An 11,156-nucleotide genomic window follows, 5' to 3' on the forward strand; every position below is an offset into this window, starting at 1 on the left:
TCTACTTGTTTTGAGCCTCTTGATTTTTCTTCTACCAAGAACCTTGATCAGATTCCTCTGTTGAATCAATCCCAGCCAGTGCTTTTTAGTCACACCCCGATATTTATTGACCCCAGCATAAGTCAGGAAGGTCACACTGGTACTATTTCACACATTTTGCATTTGGCGTCACTAGAGTCTGGTTCAAGATGCTCAGCCCTGTACACAACTTTTCTTGATCTTTTAGGGAGATAAATTTCAGTTGTGCAGTTCTTTAAATGATGGCTTTTGATAAGAAATGAGTTCTCTGTTATATGCTGCCTCTAGCTACAAACTGTCAGGTTATAAACCACTGAGGCTGTAGCAAACCAAAAGCTGCTCTGAGTGTATACTGCCACACAGAGAGATGCAAGAGAAGGCCAACCAGCCGAGAGCAAATTAAGCAGCACTTGAGTGTGAGCTGAGGGATTAGACTCTTCATCGACATCTTAAAATGTTCAAGGAGCACTTCTTTTACTCCTTGATACAATTTTAATGCTATATCTGTGGACAAACAGAAGCATTAATACACAAAAGTATGAGGAATACATCACACTTATGCAGCTGTTTTGAATATAAAGCTTCAGGCCAGGATATAAGTGGAAACATAGGTGAACATATTTTTAAATTCATTGTAAAGTGCAAATTATGATTTTATTTAAAGCAAAATATTGCTGAGTAAATAGCTCTTAACCCACAGTACAGTTTTCAATGTCTCAAGTATTGTCAGTAATAGTTTTATGTTGAGTCTACAAATTTTTCCTCTCTACTTCAAACAAAAGAACAAAATAAAAGTATTACAAAGAAGCTTTTATTGAATGAACAAATATTTTTGCAAATGATTTTTTTGTAAATGTGTTTATTAGTATTATACATGTCTATGATATGATTGTAGGCTTGTGCATCCCACAATACATGTTTGGCGATCAGAGGACAGCCTTGTGGAGTTGGTTCTCGCCTTCCACCTTGATGAGAGTTCTGGGGATTGAAATGAGGTCATAAGGTTTTAATTGCATGGCAGGCAGTTTACCCCCAAGCCATCCTGCTGAACCCAAATATTGTTTTGTTTTTCTTAAGTCTACAACCATATACTATATTTAGTGCAAATAAAACCTTGGGGTTTCTTTACTTAGAAGAAAAACATACATAAACGATTGTAAAAACAAGTAATTTGGGGAAAGTGAAATTAAATATGTGATGGTTTTTGAATTATCTTTATTTACTAACATTCTACATCTCTGAAATTTACAGGAAGAACTATACAGCTTTTTACTGATTTAAATTTATAATCATACTGATATTATTTTATTTTATTTTTTAGGGTTTTTTTTTTTTTTTTTTTTTTTTTTTTTTTTTTCTTGAGACAGGGTCTCCCTGTAGTCACAGCTGGCATGGATTCACTGTGGAGACTTTTTTGGTCTTTTTTTTGAGACAGGGTCTCCTTGTAACCCCAGCTGTCCCGGAACTCACTATGTAGACCAGGCTGGCCTCGAACTCACAAAGATCTTCCTGCCTCTGCCTCCCACATGCTGGGATTAAAGGCCTGTGCCACCACACCCAGCTTATTTTTTAGTTTTTGATACAGGGTCTCCCTAAAGCCCCAGCTGACCTGGAACTCCCTGTGTAGATCAGGCTGGCCTAGCCCTCACAGTGATCTGACTGTGTCTGCCTCCTGAGTGCTGAGATTAAAGGTATGCATCACTATCCTTCCCTACCCTAGTGTTGGGTAGTCTGTCCTCTGAAAAGTTAGAACTGACCAGGGCTAGGTCTAGAGACCATCACTGCGAGACACTGAGAAACACTGAGTGCACTGGGAAAAAGGGGAGGGGTAACTGCCATTTTGGATACAGGGAATGGAGCCCCCAATCTCGAGGGAGACAGTGCCTTAAAAGCTGGCAGAGATTGCAGGAGGGATGTGCTGATGGTGCTCATTTCAAATACGGAAAAGAAAAAGCCTATATGAATTCATGCCTTTGTAAGCCACCCCCTCCTACATGTCATAAACTATACAAAACCCAAACATAAGGTATTCTGTTGGTTTTGTCAGGCCTGGGACCTCAGAGGATGCACATGCAGGTCTCCAAGGAAGGGGAGGGGGAAATTTAGTGCAACACCTAGTTTATTTCTTTACTTAAATAATATTTTTATTGATTCTTTGAGAATTTCATCCAATTTATTTTGATCATATTTAGACCCCTCTCCCTTAGAAGTCCTCCCCCATTCCCTCTTACACCCATCCCCAGATCAGTACCTCTCTTACTTCATGTTGCCTATAAATTTTTAATGCCTATGAAGCTTAATTTGTGTTCTGCAGATGCTCCTGGCTGTGGGTACATACTCTGGAGCCTGGTCAACTTACTGGGCATCACACCCTAAAGAAAACTGACCCTTCATCTCTTAAAAGCTATCAATTGCCAGTAGCTCCTCAGTGGCACTGGGGCTTGTTTCCTGCCTCCTTTCTCCAGACTGAGCTTTAGTCTGACTTGGGCTGGTGCAGGTCTTGTGAATGTTCTCATAACCACTGTATGTTCATATGTGCAGCTGCACTGTTTGAGGAAATGGTTTCTTTCTTTCCTCCACCATCTCTCCTCTTATGATCTTTCCACCCCCTCTTCCACAATGATCCCTGAGCCTTGAGGGGATGGAGTGTGCTACAGATGTCCCATTTAGGGCTGAACACTCTGGAATCCCTTGCATTTGGCACCCCGACCAGTTGAGGGTTCCTGTGCTAATTGTTACCTGCTATAGGAAGTTATTTTGTTTTTGCTTTGATCTACTATTGTTGAAACTTGAAGGGAATTGTTAGTCTTGAATTGGGTTTGTGAACAAGTTATTTTATTTTTCAAAGAAAATCTCTTCAAATTTTCAGATTATATTTGGTCATATTGAAAGGAAACAGGCAAAACCGACATTTCTAGCTCAAGTTTCTATGGTTTTTTTTCTCTTTCAGATGTAGCCAAATAAATCTTCATTTGGTCACTTTAAAAATAGCAGAAAACAAGTAATAAACTCTATAAAATGTGAAGGAAATATATTTTCATGTCTTTACCTGGTGTATAAGTTGATACAATTAGAATAAAATGCTGTTTCTCTCTTATCATTAATGTAAATACATATATTTCTTCCAAAGTAATTTGATTCTTAAGAACTTATCTTAGAAATGTTCTTTCAAATGCACAGGTTACTGTGTGAAAATGTTCATTGAGACACTGACATTTTATATTGACTGGATCTGTTTAAATAAATTACTATAAACTAGGCAGAGTATTAGCATGCATTTATTTGACAGAATAGGAAAGCTATGTCCTGAAGGGAATAACCTAATAACCTATATAGAATATGTAAAAAGCCACAATATAGAAAAGTCTTTGTTTCTTTTTAACAAGTATGTATTAAAGAAGAAATATTGAACCTGGGGCAGAAGCTCAGTTGGTGAACATCCAGGTTCAGTCCCCAGTACTGCTTTAAACAAGTGTGGGTGCACTGCCCAGTAATCCCATCACTTGGAATCGGAAGGACAAGATCATATTCCTCTAGTGCTTGTTCTATGCAAGATAGTGATGCATGAAACCCCGACTCAAAACAAATAACTAAAACAAGCAAACAAAAAAACAATAAATCTATGTGTATGCATCTACACTTGAAGAAGATATTGGAAGAAAAATATCCAGGGAATGCTCATCAATGATTATTTTGGGTACGAAAACTGGTTAGGAAATGAAATGAAAATTGTTTTTTATTGTACTGCTTCCATGTTATTTGAACTTGAATTAGAAAAATAAATTAATTTAAAATAGAAACAAAACCCATGGTATCCTCCCACCATTTATGTTAGATTTCTCTTAATCTATTAATTTTGTTTTACAATATATATTAAAGTGAATAACATAATTTACAATAATGCAGAAAAAATTTTAAGGGTTTTAATCTTTATTACATAGACCTGTGTGGGACTGCTGTCTCTCAGATGAGCAGAAATGTCAGATTAGACCAGTTATTTCATGACCAGGTAGACCATGGAGACCCCATGTGATCACTTCAGTCATGACATTGGGATTTCGTATGAAGACATTTAAATTAGGACAAGTTATTATATAACCCTAGTCCTCTGCCTCTTCATGGTCTTTTCTTATGCAGAACATTTGGCTCATTTTTCCACAACTGACGCATGACCAGGCTGTCTCTGTCTCTCTCCCTCTCTCTACATATATGTTTCTTTAATCTTGAAATTTCATTCAAAAAAATTAACACACCAACAGTAAAATTATGCCTACATCACTAAAGAAAAATAGCTCTTCAAATTACACTCTATTTTTGAGTGAGCTGTTATCAGATAAATGAAGTTTTACTGAATATAGGACTTGCCAGAGTTCTTCAAAATATCAAGAAAGACATAATTGTATAAGACTTGGCAATCCAAACATGTTGACAGAATATTTAAAACACATTTGTAAAGGGTTGAAAATTCTATAGGATTGGCACCATTTTCTTGATATTTTATGTAGTTTACATTCCTTATCAAAGCATATTCTATTCAACACAAAACTTCTCGAACAATTCTAGCAGACATAGATCCTTCTTTTTCATCATCTAGTCCTGGCAGTTCTATACTTGGCACAAAATCAAGAGACATAATTTTCTTTTCTATTCTTGACTGCTTTTCACATGACTATAATGGAAAGCTGAATGATTGCTTCTGGCACCTAGAGTGAGGTGTAATGTGTCCAAGAACTTTTGAAGTTTGTAAAATAAAGGTTTTCTATTTTTGATCAAGAAACTCAATGATATACATGTACACATGTATTATTAATAAATTTACAATTAGCGTAAGTGAGATGAGATTTATCAGTGGGTAAAGCCTCCTTCCACCCAAGACTGAGGATTTGAGTTTGAGTCCCAGGACTTCCACGTGTAGAAGGAGAGAACCAGCTCCAACAGGCTGTCCTCTGACCTCCATACATGCTGTGGCATCTGTGCATGCACACAAAGCAATAAATGTACTAAAATATAAGCAGAAGTATATAAGCAATAATTTTTACATTTATTTATATTGTGTGTGTGTGCATTTGTGTATCATGACATACATGTGGATGTCAGAGGACAACTTATGGAAGTTGGTTGTCTTTCCATCGTGTGTGTTCCAGAGATTGAGCTTGGTTGTCAGGCTAGCAGCAAGCACCTATACCCACCTAGGCATCTCACTGACCTTCAACAGATCAGCTCTTTTTTAGATACAATCATGACTTTTAATCATGTAAAATTCAAAAATCATTTAGAAAACCTTAGTATTTCTTCACATTCCATGAAATGACTTGCAATATTTCCTTTATAGTTGTTATTTTCCTTTCCAAAGGAGTCTTGAATGTGACATGCTCTTCTATTTAATTTAAGAGATATTTTTGTTCATTTTTACTTATTATTTTTATATGTTTCAGTATTTTGCCTGCAGGTATATAAATGCACTCATACATGAAATGTCCCCAGCAGCCAAAAGAGGGAGTCAGAACAACCGGTCTGGAGTTATGGTCTGTTTGAGCTACCATGTGCTGGGAACCTAATCTAGGTCCTCTGCAAGAGCAGCCAGTGCTCTTAACTGCTGAGCCATCTCTCCAGCCCCAAATTAGAGAATATGGCAGTATTGTATGGAAGTTGCGGTGGCTTGTTGTTGTTGTTGTTGTTGTTATGTAGCATCTCAAATTCCCTTACATTTTTCCCTGTACAGAAAGAAAACCAACAAATAAGGAAATTGGAAGAATGTATTGAGGTGTCCCCTTTTCTGTTTTAGTCAAACACAGTGAAAGACTAATGCTTCCATACATTCTGCTGTCCTTTTCACCCACAATCCCAGTCACAGACACACTATTCCATAGTAATTTGGGGTCTCTGATGCTAGCTGTGTCAGTGGCTAATGTTTAAATAGTCAATTCACTCACTAATATTGGTATTTACAATAAAAATTGCTATCTTCTGAATACTGTGATAAACACTTAAGGGGTTAAATGGAAAAAAAAAAGATGGCATCAATGTTTCTTTGTCATGGTCTCATCACTGTGGGCTGTGTATCTATGTATAATAAAGAGCCAGATATTGTGTGCGTGTTGCAGAGATTGGGGATTAATCTTTTAATAATCTTTTTAAATTGAATTTTTGTGATTTTCATATACTATATTTTGATGACATTTATGTCCTCTCCCTTATCCAACCTCCCCTTCTTGCTCCTACTCAATTTAATGTACTCTATTATGTACATAATAAAATCTATAGAGTTCAATTTCTGTCCCTGAATGTCCTTCAGTCTGGATCCATCCACTAGAGCTTTGCTAACCTACCATGAGTCATATCCTTGAAAGAGGCTGACTCTTCTCTCCTCACAGGAGCCATCAGTTTCCAACAGTTCCTCATGTACGGTGAGAGTTGAGAGATGCATTAAATCTATGGGCATAGCAATAAGTCATTAGGGATCAGTTTAGTACTATAACTATTTAGCAGGAAATTTGTATTGGGGATTGGAGAGATGGCTTATTTGTTAAGAGCACTGATCTCTCTTACAGAGAACTCTGGGCTCAATTCTCAGTAACCACATGGTAGCTGACAACTGTCTGTAACTCCAGTTCCAGGATGCCCTTACATACCTGTAGGCAATACATTTGTACATTTAAAATAAAATAAAAAAATAATAAATTAAATTTAAAAAATAAGAAAATTAGTATTAGGTTCTCCCATATGCTCTGTGACTGTCTCGACTCAGTTTCCTAGGCCTGAAATAAATGTCAGATATGGGCTCCATCTTGTGAAGCAGACCTTAAATCTAATTAGAAGTTGGTTGGTTATTCCCATACTATTCATGCCACTATTGCCCTAGAAGGCATACATTGCCAGGTCAGTTGTTGTAGCTCAGAAGAGTCACAGCTGGATAACACTGATGATTATTATTTTCTGGTAGCATTCATAGCACCTTCCAGCACTATGAAAGCTAGCCAGGGAGGGTAGGGCAGAAGAGGGTGTTATGGAAAGAATAACCAACACTAAAGGTATTTAGAAAAAGTCATATCACTTTCTATCACTATAGAAACTTATTAAAGCACATACATACACCTTATAAAGAACCTAAAAAGTTACCCTATAACAGGGGAACATTGCCCCTACTAGACACCATAGGGAAACAAAATAAATCACCTACACCAAGAATGGATGCCCTCTCTTGAAGCTGTTGGCCAGAAGTTCCTTAGACCCTTAAACCATCATGGCCATTGCTTCTACTCTTGGTTACTCACTAGAACTTCACAGGAAGCTGTATTGCTGAAGATACTACATATATGAGCTATAGAACAAACAAGGTGAAATCAAGATTGGGTATAGTCTTACATCACTATATTTTATTCTAGATATAATGGGAAGCTGCTAGACATTTTAAGGTAGGAAGGAAAGTGATCTGATTATCTCTTCTGTTTGATTTTTGAAATTAAATTTCATTTTTGTTTATAAAAATGATTTTACATTAAAATTCATCACATAATTTTGCATATTTATAGAGTGCAGTGTGCTAAGGGGACCTGTGACATAGTGAAACATAGCTCATAATAATAAACATTATTGTTAAAATATAATTATTTGTGTGTGCGTTTGGAAGGTTCCAACTCCTCTAGTTTTAAGAAAATGTGAAAGTTGTTGCAAACATCCCTTGTATTAAGATATATTCCTCCAATCTTAGTGTCTCTCATCTCACCTCCAGTTTTTACCCTCCTCCCAGTCCTCCTGGATTCCACTGGTCACAGTTCTGTTTTCTTTTTCTCTGATTATCATTTATTAAAAGATAAGTCAAACTGATGAGGGGAGGGAAGATCAAATTGAAGAAACCATTGGAGAAGGCAAAAAGAACAGAAATAGAGGAGGGAAAGAGAAGAGACGATGCTGGTATAAATGACACAGACAATAGATTCTTTCTTCTGAACTAGGGTGCTGGGAAGCATGTTGAGGCAGTGACAGGATGTGCTCTGGAGACACAGTGCATAGGGTTGCCTGTGTCCTTACTCAGGATCAAACTTCAGAGAGTCATTTGCTCACTATGACTCACTTATTTGATGAAATGCATTCAACACGAGCTCTCTATGTATCTAATATGGCAGGAGGAAAATGTGCCTCAGTGTGTGGCACCTGAAAACATTTGCTAACGCATTGTCTACTAGTCTTGGTGTTTATATTATTTTAATGAGGCACTATGGCTTTACAAAGAAACTCTCAGATATTTGGACATTAAAATAGACAATTTATTTTTATCGTTATCAGTCACATTAAGATTGTTTTAAGACCATTGATACTGGAATATTTTTTTTGTTCCTGGTCCAAGAAGCATTTATTTTTGTTGATCTTTTTGGTCTGTTATGAACTACAACTTTTGAGATTGGCATTCCCCAGTGACTAAGTGGTAAATTACACCGTCTGGAAAGTTATCATTAGTTCCACTGTGGTTTTGGTTCAGTAGGTTTTTATGTATTTTTACAAATTTCGTACATACACCCAGAGGCTTTTTGGCACTGGCTACATTTTGAAATTCAAGAAAATATGAACCAGCAAATGGTCTCCAATTCTAGATTTGATGTTTTAAATATATTGAAATATGTATAAGAATATTTTTCTGAAATTTGAAAGAGAGTTAATTTGACAGAGGGTTTTATTAATATTGCATAAAAGGAGCATATTCTGCAGCCCATTTCATTATGCAGTCATTAGGTCATGAGAGGCATTTGTGGAGTCTGAATTCTGGGACTTATAGGAAGTATATGTAATATTTTGGATATTTGTTTTGCTTATCTAGCAGCTGGATAAGATCAACTATAACTAGTTTTACCTATTGCTGAGCCAACTCTCAATCTTTTAGTCAACTTGAACCAGCAATCGTATGGTACAATACAAATCATTTGTTAGGAAATGAAGAAAAAATAATTTTTAAAAATATAGCATAGCTCTTTCAAGCAGATAAAAACTGTTTTTGCTAAATTACTTTCCTTCTCATGTGACAAGCTTAAGGACTCCACCAATAAAATCAAGCCAAATAGCCTATTCTACTAATAATAAAATTTGTAGTCAGACAAAAACCTAGTAATTGTCAAATGCCTAACTAATTTCCCAAATTAACTCTAAAGCACTCAGATAAATTAATGATAACTGAAACATTTTATGATTATTAATGAAAAATAAATATTTAGAGTTATGTCTTGGAAATTGCCTTTGACCTTGAAAATGGGAGCCTTAGTCAGGAAATTATGATACATGCTGACTCACAGGGAATGGTGGAATTTTAATAAAGAAATATCATCTGTAATCATGATGGTATGTTATGACAGAAGTGTTCAAAAGGCCCGGGGTAACCTCAGTAGTCTGAGGCTTAAAAACTCCTGTTTTTACTGTTTCTTGTTTGTTTGTTTCATGATGGCTTCTTATTGTTCCCTGGATTTTCATGTACTGATAGATGTCAGGGACTCTTGTCTGCTCCCATATTGAAAAGCTATTAAGAGTCTCGTATTTTGCTTGGTTATTCCTTGAAATCTTTGGATAAAGTGAGCCATAAAAATCTGAAATGTTTTTCTAGATGGGAGTCTCCAAAGTTGGTTCTTTTGAGTGAGCCACCCACCCAGATACTGAACACCCTCAGGCGTGTAATGTGGAAAAAGTGGTTGGTGAAAACTGGCTCTTCCAGCACCCATCCACCTCACCCAGTTCTGAAAAAATGAACAGACATCTTTATTGTACAGAGAGTGAAGCACACCCATTGGAAATCACTTCATCATTTTTAAATGAATAAAAACATCAGCAGTAACTGATGAAATGCAGGAAAGTGCAAACAGGCTACGCCCTTCCTCTTTCAGTCACAAGGCAGTGGGTTGCCAGTTTTCTCCAGCACACCCTCCCTGTCTAGCAAAGGGCCCTACTTGGCTTGCAAACCATGTCCCTGTCTGAGCTACAACTAATTCTTCTATTCTTGAGTCGGCACCAGAAAACCCAGACTGCTTCCTTTCCTCTTTGTGGTGCAGAACTGTGAATTGAAGAAGATCTATTCCCTGTCATTTTTTTCTCCTTTATTCTGCATCACTGTCCCCTTTTCCTCACTTTCAACCCCTTCAGATTTTAATTATCATACCTCTTTTAACCTACCCTCTTCTAATCTCAAGGGTTATTTAAAAGGATGCTTGCTCACCAGTTGCAACTTTCCAAGGAAAACATTTGGAAAAACTAACTCTCTCTCTCTGTCCCAGCAGCTGCCAAAAGTCATCATGAGTAATATGCTTGACCCATTGACAGATATACCTAATATAAATAGTTGATCTTTCTCAGAGTTGCTCCATAACTGCCATACATGCCATCATGTTGATTTCAGCTGTCTGATAGGATAAGGCATTTGACCAGAGTAGTCTACCTGATCTGTACACCATTTGCATTTCTCCTGTTTAATTTACACCTAGCTAAAGCAATCTTGTTTGGAACAATGTAAAAGTTACTGACTCCAAATTTAACTGGGATACATGCACTAAATTAGAAATTAGATATCTTAGGTTTTAATTTATGGTAATGCTAATGACATAATAATATAATTATTATATAATAATTATATTATTCCTTAATAATATTTCTATTAAAACTTGATGTTAGTTAAGCCTGGCACGGTGGCATACATCTTTGATCCACACATTCAGGAGGCATAGGCAAGTGGATATCTGTGAGGTCAAGGCCAGCCTGCTCTACATAGAGTTCCAGGCCAACTGGGGCTACATGAAGGCCTTGTCTTCAAAAGACCAAAAAACAAAAAAATAAACAAAACAAAACAAAACATTCTCGTAATGCCTTAAAAAACATACCACAAAAATTATTTTAAATAGACACAATATTGGGGCTTTTAACTACTTAATATGTTAAAAATTAAGTTATTTTGTGGAACAGAAAAATAATAATTGTTACTACTTATTGTTTGCATTATCAAAGTTCAAAAAGTTCCATCAAACAGGTATAGCTTTTCACGGTCTTCCTTCTCTTGGACTGGGAGAGTAACTGCAGCTGGAATGCTCCAGACTCCCCTGGTTATGTAACTTAGAATCCACCTGCTCCTTTGCCATCTTACCTTATTGGAACTAGGATAGGTACCT

Source organism: Nannospalax galili, unplaced genomic scaffold (assembly GCF_000622305.1).
Source record: "Nannospalax galili isolate Female #2095 unplaced genomic scaffold, S.galili_v1.0 scaffold496, whole genome shotgun sequence".
NCBI classification, from domain to species: domain Eukaryota; kingdom Metazoa; phylum Chordata; class Mammalia; order Rodentia; family Spalacidae; genus Nannospalax; species Nannospalax galili.